This window comes from Mandrillus leucophaeus, unplaced genomic scaffold, assembly GCF_000951045.1.
Source record: "Mandrillus leucophaeus isolate KB7577 unplaced genomic scaffold, Mleu.le_1.0 Scaffold1, whole genome shotgun sequence".
NCBI classification, from domain to species: Eukaryota; Metazoa; Chordata; class Mammalia; order Primates; family Cercopithecidae; genus Mandrillus; species Mandrillus leucophaeus.
This window is the reverse complement of record NW_012098097.1, coordinates 4,514,222-4,523,805: the sequence shown is the minus strand read 5'-3', so window position 1 is coordinate 4,523,805 and position 9,584 is coordinate 4,514,222. Positions and strand designations below refer to the sequence as shown.

General features: G+C 38.4%; 1 long non-coding RNA gene across 1 annotated transcript; it reads left to right on the top strand.

Annotated features, from left to right (window-relative positions):
* Window positions 1-4,898: 4,898 nt before the first annotated feature.
* LOC105551016 lies at window positions 4,899-9,032 on the top strand. Its single transcript, XR_001007849.1, has 3 exons — window positions 4,899-4,978; window positions 6,574-6,725; window positions 8,904-9,032. It is a non-coding gene; the product is annotated as an uncharacterized LOC105551016 (long non-coding RNA).
* Window positions 9,033-9,584: the final 552 nt, after the last annotated feature.

Below are 9,584 nucleotides of genomic sequence, written 5' to 3'. Positions count from 1 at the left end.
AGATGTCAGTCAAACACCAGCTGAGCTTCTAGACCTCCTTCTGTGGCCCTTCTTCTGAGCAAGTATGCAAATAATACAGTCAGGCTCTATCTCCTGCAATTAGCACAAGGGAGGGCTGAGTAACTAACTGGGAAGACTTAGCCTTCTCCCTGTGGCTAGCTTGTAAGGCTTTGAAGTGTAACTTTTGTTTTGGTTTGCTTGCTTTCCCCCTGCGTAGAAATTTTCCCTAAGGGAAAGGTGGGTCTAAAGTACCTTTAAAATGAGTTTTCACTCCCTGAACAAGGCTTGTAAAAGCTTGAGAGAAAATGCCAGGAGAAAGCATGGAAACTTTTTGGTGATAAACTATGGGCACATAATCAGCGGACAGCCGCTAACCCCAGTAGCTGCATGCTTTCTGCCATCTTCATCTACCTGAGCAAAACTTCGGGAACATGTTATGCTGAATCTCCAGAGACAGCAAGAGAAGCCCAGCTTGGGGGAAATGACTGGACCTTGATTACTTAGGATAAAAAGAGATCAATTTATGGTAGGACTATCTATCTATTTATGTCTGCACATTCATCAGGTTTGCCTAGGAAAGGAGTCTGAGAAAATGTGTTGGAATTGGGCATTTCTGATGTCTATCCTATTCCCTGCCTTGTTTGATAACACTTTCTCCAGTCCCCAGATCTCATTTTAGGAAATGAGACTTGTTAGCAGGCGTCCTAGAGCCTCCATATTTTTCTGAGTCTTTCTGTGTCTGCCAGCTCCACTGACGTTTTTACTATTGCTGGTTTTCCTCTTCCTTCTATTTTCTGTGAAAATGCTTAGGAGTTTTTGAGAACTGGTGGCCACCAGAGAGGTTAAACATTATAAACAATATAAAGCAAAGGAATCTTAGTGTGCTTTCTTTGGGGTGTGTCATTGCTGTACAGCTTCTCTTTTATCCCAAAAAACCCTAATCATCTTCTGGCGTGGGAGGGGTTGGAGGTGAAGGGATGGCTAGTTGAGGTGGGGGCAATTTGTGCTATACCTGTCTCTGACAGTCTTTTAACTTTTCATTTGTCTATGCAAATTTCTTGTAAAAGAGCTGTGTCCGGAACTGGTTCCTTCCGGTGGGTTCTTGGTCTCGCTGACTTCAAGCGTGAAGCCGTGGACCCTCGCAGTGAGTGTTACAGTTCTTAAAGATGGTGTGTCCGGAGTTTGTTCCTTCCAACCTTCAGATGTGTCCGGAGTTTCTTCCTTCTGGTGGGTTCATGATCTCGCTGACTTAAGAACTGAAGCCACAGATCATCCCAGTGAGTGTTACAGATCATAAACGTAATGCGGACCTAAAGAGTAAGCAGCAGCAGCAGCAAGATTTATTGTGAAGAGGGAAAGCACAATCCTTCCACAGCACGGAAGGAGAACCACATAGGTTGCGGTTGCTGGCTTGGGTGGCCAGCTTTTATTCCCTTATTTGGCCACGCCCACATCCTGCTGATTGGTCCATTTTACAGAGTGCTGATTGGTCCATTTTACAGAGTGCTGATTGTTCCATTTTGCACAGTGCTGACTGGTCTGTTTTTACAGAGTGCTGATTGGTGCTTTTACAAACCTTTGCTAGACACAGAGCGCTGATTGGTGTGTTTTTGCAGAGTGCTGATTGGTGTATTTACAAACCTTCAGCTAGACACAGAGTATTAATTGGTGTGTTTACAATCCTTTAGCTAGACAGAAAAGTTCTCCAAGTCCCCACCCCACCCAGAAGCCCAGCTGGCTTCACCTCTCAAAGTTATGACTTTTTTATTCATTCACTCGTTCACTTAGCCATTCAACAAACATATACCCAGCACATGCTTTGAGTAGGACAAGGCTGAACGCTGTTTTTAAAAGGTATGCTTCTGTAAAGATGCACTCTTCCTTGGCCACCAGACCCTGCCAAACCTTTGAGAGAGTGCCTCTGAGAAACAATGAGCAAGGGGAACTATCCCATTGGAAGGGAACTCTTGTGTCCTCACCCCTCCTGAGATAGAGGTGATTATGGGCGTCTTCTAAAGCACTAAGAACTGTAAGGTCTCCTTAAGGGGGTGAGGGATATAACTTTTGAAAATAACAGTAAAAACAGTTTATGTGGGGATAGTTTATGAGAGTTCGTAGAACCCTTTCACGTGCGTTACTAGAATGAGCGTTGGGTTAAGATTAGGCAGACATGCTTCCAATAATACTTTTGAAGCACTGAACACATGGTGTGTTTCACCAAGAAGTTAACAATTGTTCACAGTTGTAGTATCTGTGAACACATGTCCCAAATGATCAGATTAGCTAACGTGACCAAAGAGGAGAGGCTTGAAATCTCTTTCACTTGGTTCCATCTCCTTATTTTGTCACTCACCTAGTGTGTGTGGTCATCCATTCACAAAACACACAGAGATGAAAAACTAACTTAAAAAATCAGGGCCGGGCATGGTGGCTCACACCTGTAAACCCAGCACTTTGGGAGGCCGAGGCAGGTGGATCATGAGGTCAGGAAATGGAGACCATCGTGGCTAACACGGTAAAACCCCGTCTCTACTAAAAATACAAAAAATTAGCCAGGCGTGGTGGCACGTGCCTGTAGTCCCAGCTACTCAGGAGACTGAGGCAGAAGAATCGCTTGAACATGGGAGGTGGAGGTTGCAGTGAGCCAAGATCGCGTCACTGCACTACAGCCTCGGTGACAGAGCAAGTCTCTTGTCTCAAAAAAAAAAAAAAAAAAAATATATATATATGTGTGTGTGTGTGTGTGTGTGTGTGTGTGTGTGTATGGTGATGATTTTAGGGGATCAAGTCTGATTTCAGGATTTTGGGTTGCTTCTGTTCCTCTGGGTGTTTTCTTGGACCCAGAGTCAACATTTAAAACAAAACAAAACAAAAACACCTACTGGTTCTCAAGTTTTGACCCTTGTGTCATTTATCATCAGAAGTCATGGGATCCACAATTATAGGACCCAGGACTGAGTTAATCTTTGAGGGATAAATTGTGGCACATTCTGTTTTTGAGGGCTGTTCCAAATCTAAATATCTTTGTCAGTGATTTATGATCTTCTGTGATTGTTTATTCAGTTCCCTCGGTCTAAAAAAAAAAAGAAAAGAAAAAAAGTCAGCCTTTAGGGTCAGCCTTCAGTGAACAGCGGCTGGACATCTCAACAGCCTCAACCCAGCCTTGGGCTTCTGCTGAGATGCAAGCATAATGACTAGGAATGTGATCTGTCCCCAGCCAGATGGTCAATAGCTGGAAATACTACTCCCTCCACGGTAACTACAATCTAGGGGAGGTTGAGAGGGAGGATCAGCAAACCTGGTTGATCTAAATGGATTTCTACTCCATGTTCAAGCATTTTGGGTTTGAGAAAACCCCCAATACTTCGAGCCCCGGGCATTTTTTCCATTAATACTTTAAACTGATGTTCATGTCAAGGGAAATTTAATACGTAGGTTTCTGATTCATTTACACTTAACTCATCAAAATATTGTTCTGTAAGAGATGATTGGTGTCCAAGAAATCTTAAGAGCCTTTTTATAAGCTTTTAAACTTCTTTTAAACATTAAGAAACAGAAGTTGCAGTCTCCCCAATGTAAACAGGAGTGAATCCCTGGTGGGGGGGAAGGAAGGTGGGAGGGTGGAGAGGGTGGATATAAGGCGCCAAGACACACTGACCTCAGTCCTTGAGGGACAAGAAAGTGGAGCCCAGGACTTTCCAGTCCCCACCTAGCGATCAACGTCTCACCCACAGTCAGGGGAGCAAACTGCTGGTTCTACTTTTTTGAATTCTGAAGGCAAAGGCGAGCTTTTCTTAGGGGTCCTGCTGTTGGCAGAGAAAGCTCCCAAGAGTTCTGCTGCAGAGAAGAAGGATATAGACTCCAAAATTTTACTTCCAGGCAAGGCCTCCCCCCACCCTCTTTTTCCCCTTCAAAGAAAGTGCTCATAATATATCCTTTCATTTATAATTTTATGAAGGTCTCAATTGAACATGTAAAGAAAGTGGAAAAATTCTAAGTTGCCATGGATGTTTGGCATTTTTCCTACTATACTAAAATCTACTTTCTGCCCCAAGCAAAATGGTTTCAGAGATTCCAATAAAAGGGGGTGGAAGACAGTGAGGGTGGAGGTCTGGAATCAGAGTCTTCATGAAATATATTTGTATTTTAATTATTTGAATATGATCGACTTCTGTTTCACCCTATTTCACTTGGCTTCCTATGGTAGAATACAGCTCCTTTGCATTTCATAAAGCTTGTAACCTGTGTAAATGAACACTCACGTGTTTTATCTTGTTTTACTCATGCTTCTACAAAATGATAAATGTAGCAGAATTCAGCATCTCTTGTTTAGGTTTGTTTATTTGCTATATTGTTTTTATTTTTCCTCTTGTGTTTTCTTAAAAGAGGGAAAGCTTGAGAATAAATCAGCAATGATAAAAATTTTGTTCTGTTTTCGGAGTTTTAAAAAAATTCTCATAATTTCAAGTAAATGCAAAAAGCATTCATATTCAGAAAAGAAGCCAAGGAAAAATGTTAAGACACCACTTTAGATTTGACCAAGATAACATTTACAAAGTGGTGGTTTTTTTCTTGGTCTAAGTTTTAATCTATTGGTATTAGCAGTATCTGTTTTTCTCCTGCCTTGCTTTACACAGATTCATGATTTCCTAAAAATTGATGTTTTACTCAAATTGAGGTAGGTTCTTTTCTACTGTCTTACATGACTTTGGGTGCATAGACCAAGATTATTTATACGCTGTAGAAGTCGATGGTATTAAATCCGCTCGAGAAGTAAGAGAAGTCAGAGGCTAAGTTATGAAAAACCTTTGTCAAAAGACTGTAGGGTGAATGTGGTTTTTGCATCCAATGCTTTACCTGTGGTTCTAATATAGTTTTTGTGTGTTCGTCTTCTGCAGGAACATTTTCAGTAGAGCCTCTTAAGACACAGATTTTGGAATGCAGTCAAATGCGTGCTGCTGTATGACCAGCCTATTCGGTAAGGAATGCCCAAAAATTCTGTCTTGTCAGATTTAGATGTAGAGATTTTTTTGAGGAAATTGCATATAGAAATTCTTCCATGAGTTCTGATAGGAACATGAAAAACATCCTTCTGAAAAACAGGATAGACATCTGAGTACTTTGAAACACTCATCTACTACTATTGTTGAAGTGTTTCTTTTTTTGAGTAAAATTTTAAATAGTATTACTGTTACCCTAATTATACTATTGTTTATTTCAAGGTTAAATTCTCTGCATCTTTTTTTTTCTTTTGAGAAAAAGCTAATATGACATATAGCTTCATAACTGCTATTGCCTTTTTAAAAATCTCTTTTTAAATGGTGAATTTTACAACATCCTTGAAAGCTTAGGTGTGAGGTGTGGGCCTCTTACTATCATGAGGTATCAGTGCTGATCTCTAATATTGCTTTTGTGCTATTTGAATTATCAGTTTGCAAAGGAAATTCTTGTCCATGGGAGATAGGACTACACATATTTTCAGCAAGGTTTTAAATTTTTTTCTCTGTTGAGTTAAAGTTTTGTAAAAAGAAAAATCAACTGATGTTAATTGTGCTGACACCTATTAAATAATTATTTGGTTGGTATTGTGATCATTCCATGTGACTGTCACAATTGCCCCAATTCATAGTTGAGAAAACTGTGGCTTTAAAAACTCATGTGATGCAGCTATTGATTAGGTAAACCAGTACGGCTCCTTGCAGTGCTGGGTAACTGGAGCATGTTGGCTGGACAATCTCTTTGTGATGATGTTTGTGTTAGCCCAGCATTAGAATGGGGACTTAATTGACAAACAGAACTGTTTACATTTTCTTTGGCATAATATTTTTTAAGTTCAGAAGAATAATTTTTATACCGAAAGCCACATTTGCTTATATCCGTTGTACAGGTATATTTTTAGTTATTATTTGTTCATTGATTCACTCACTTAATGAATGCTGACTCTTAGCTGAATAAGGCTGGAAATAGGCAAGGCGCCTGGCTTTGAGTATATAATCAAATAGGGGAAGTAATACAGAAATAATTAGAAAATCATGTAAGAAGGTCTAATACAAGTATTTTACAAAACAACTAGCTTTATCGTATGACTTTCAACTTGAACATGATTTCCTATTTAGGATACCATTTTACCAAGAATGCAGGAAGTTAAGCCTTCATAATATTTACAAACACTCCAGAGTTAACTTTTTTCTGCCCTGTAAATATCACCTCAAGTATTTGGTTTTGCCATAAAACATCGGATAAGCCCAATTTGAAATGTGATTCCTAATTCTGGAAAAAAGCAAATGCTACTAAAAGATAAGCTTCATTTTCAGTTCCTTTATGGCTGTTAGTCACCAGAAGAAGGGAAAGTCAATTTCCAATTTATTTCCAATGTTAAAACCTTCATTTTGAACATTGTTTTTCATTCTAGTTATAGCTACATCCAACCTCTTTGCAATGGTTGGAGACCCTTCCCTAAATTGCCCTCTTCTTTATGGACTGTTAAACTAGCAGAAAGCACTAATTAAATGATCATTAGCTTGAGGATGATTGATTACACTTAGATTTACATGTTGCCTTTTATGTTCAAAGAACTGCTTAAGCATCAACTAATTAATCTGCAAGTGAAGAATACTTCCAGCATTACTCTATAATTAGACAATCTCAGGAGGAAACAAGAGGATTTCAAAGGGGAGTCAGATGGTTTTGCACACCGCTACCTCATTTATTTTTTCATTGCTCAGGTAAAATGGCCAGACCTGAATCCAGTTGCCAACTCATTATTCTTATTTACAAATAAATTCACTTTAAAAAGGCTAAAGTTGTATAACAGACGATAAGCTGGAAATAAAAACAAATGAATAATCAAAAGTAATGCCTTTCATCTCAGCTGTTTGGGTTATTTCTAACACTTTATTCCCCATACAGAGTGAAATTAAGCAAGTCTGTTTCATGACATGTGGTAGACTGTCCTTTCTCTCTTTTCTTTCCCATCATACTCTTATTTGCAAGTTATTGCTGTATATGTGTGTGTGTGTGTAGGTAGATAGAGAATTAATACTTATTTTGGGCTTTGGTTTCCTAAGTAGTAAGTATTTGAGATAGGACAGATCGAAAATATATATGATAGGGCTGACAAACAGAATTTTATAAATATTTTTGGGAAACAAATGTTTGTGACCATAAGAATGATTGATTGATAGAATGTTGGGAATCTATTTGGTGTAATGATGCATACATTGAAGTAGAATATATCTTTATAAATTCATCCCAAAATTATATTTAAAACCATAATGACTTTTGCACCAACCCAATACACAAAACAAGGACCTTGAATAGTAATAAAAGACAGTCGTTTTACTCAGGCATCTCATCTGTATATATGGGTCAGTAGGACAGCTCTGACCTATACATACAAATTAGGTAGGATATTAAAATGATACTAAAATGTCAAGCTTCTGTTGGTCAGATGGTTATTTATCAAACTTTCCTTGAAGCATAAGAAGTCTTCTAAGCTTTACAAAATAGAGGGATGTAACAGTAAGCAAATTCAGTTCAAGTTTCTGTTTTAGGTTGGTTTTAGATGAGCTTGTGTCAAATGCTAAATTTTCCCTAATTCAGCAACTAGCTTGTGTATGAACATTAAGTGTTTGTGGGGGAAACTTCACCATTTATTTTTTTGAAAACTTATAACTATGCATTGATTTGCATTAACTTCTCTCCCCCACTTCACTTAATCACAGTAAATTAAAGTGATGATCTGTTTTTAGGTTAGAATTTGCTAAGTGAGTGTCTTTGGGAGCAGTCACTTAATTTTCTCACTAGGAGTATGCAGTTTCTAACCTGTCAAGGACAGCCTAGATTTACCATGCCACACAGGCATTCTGATACGAAATTCAAAAAGTTGGGATTGTTAGGAGAGCTAGAAAGCACAGATTGCACTCAGTTGGACAAAGATAAACAGAAAGCATGTTTTTTTATGAAATCGGAGATTAAATGAGTTGATGGAATCAAGCCTAGACAGCCACATAAGCCAGAGTGGAAAATTGTAGACTAAAATGCATCTGATATGAAGAGAATGACTCTCTCCAAAAACCTTCACTTTTTATTTGATTCAAGGAGTCTTTATAAGCTCAGCAAACTCTAAGATTTTAAAAAGAAAAACAAAAGCCTCCAAACAGCGTGGCTTTCATCCAGAGCTTTTGTGATTTACAAGTGACCAGATTTAAAACTTTAATCATCTCACACCTAGGGATTTTTTGGGTTTGTTTTAATTTGTAAGGCATGTTCACAGACAAAATGACTCACAAAAACCAAAATCAGCCTAAACCCCCAATTGGCCCTATTCCTCTGTCAAACCAAGACAGTCAATTTTGCCCTGGGATTTCAGAGTGTCCCCAAGTGGCCCTTATATTGATGCAATGTTCATCTTGCAGCTATAATCCCTGGTTTCTTTTTGAAGTGTACTTAAGCTCTTGCTTAAGTAAATCCATTCATGGACAATTATTTAAGAAACTGGAAAATCCTTTTTCCACGTGAAACCTTTCTTCCTGAGCTTCCTTATAACTTGAGATGATAACTTCTTTGGTCGACTCTATGCCATGGATCCCACTCTGTGAACCTGTGTTATAGAGGCAGTATAACAGGTGATGTGAAGCCTTGATATACATTTGGAAGGTATGTGGAAGCTAAGAAAGTGCCCTTTGAGAAGCCCTGGTCACTTCTGAAATTGTAATTCATAGAAAGTCACTGGAGCTAAGACTTATTTTTAGGGGGAAATAGAAAAAGAAAGTAATAGAACTATGAAGATCAGGTCTTGATTCTTTCAGAGTTGCTAATGCTAATGTCATTATTCTTATTTTTCTTTCAAAGATGGAATGACACTAGTTAGAAAAATAAAAGTCTGTTATTTAACATTTCAGATTATGCCTCCAAATCCTATGGAAGTGTAACAACCATAGAGCAGACAAACACCAACAGCATCAACAACAGAGAAACTCAGTCCAGGAGGATATGAAACCCTTTGTAATAAAGAAAGCAACAGCCATGAACATTTGTGTACACGTGTCTTTATGGTAGAATGATTTCTATTCCTTTGAGTACATACCCAGCAATGGGATTGCTGGGTCGAATGGTTCTGTTTTTAGCTCTTTGAGGAATCATTACACTGCTTTCCACAATGGTTGAACTAACCTACACTCCCACCAGCAATGTGTAAGTGTTCCCTTCTCTCTGCAACCTTACCAGCATCTATTTTTTTCTTTTTTAAACTTTTTTTATAGTAACCATTTTGACTTGTGTGAGATGGTATCTCATTATGGTTTTGATTCACATTTCTCTCATGATCAGTGATGCTGAGCATTTTTTTCATATGCTTGTTGGCTGCATGTACACCTTCCTTTGAAAAATGTCTGTTCATTTCATTTGCAAAGTTTCATTTCATTTACTTTGCCCACTGCAGCACTACTTACAATAGCAAAGATATGGAATCAACCTAAATCTCCATCAATGACAGATTGGACAAGAAAAATGTGGTACATATACACCACGGAATGCTATACAAGCATAAAAAAGAACAAGATCGTGTCTTTTGTGGGAACATG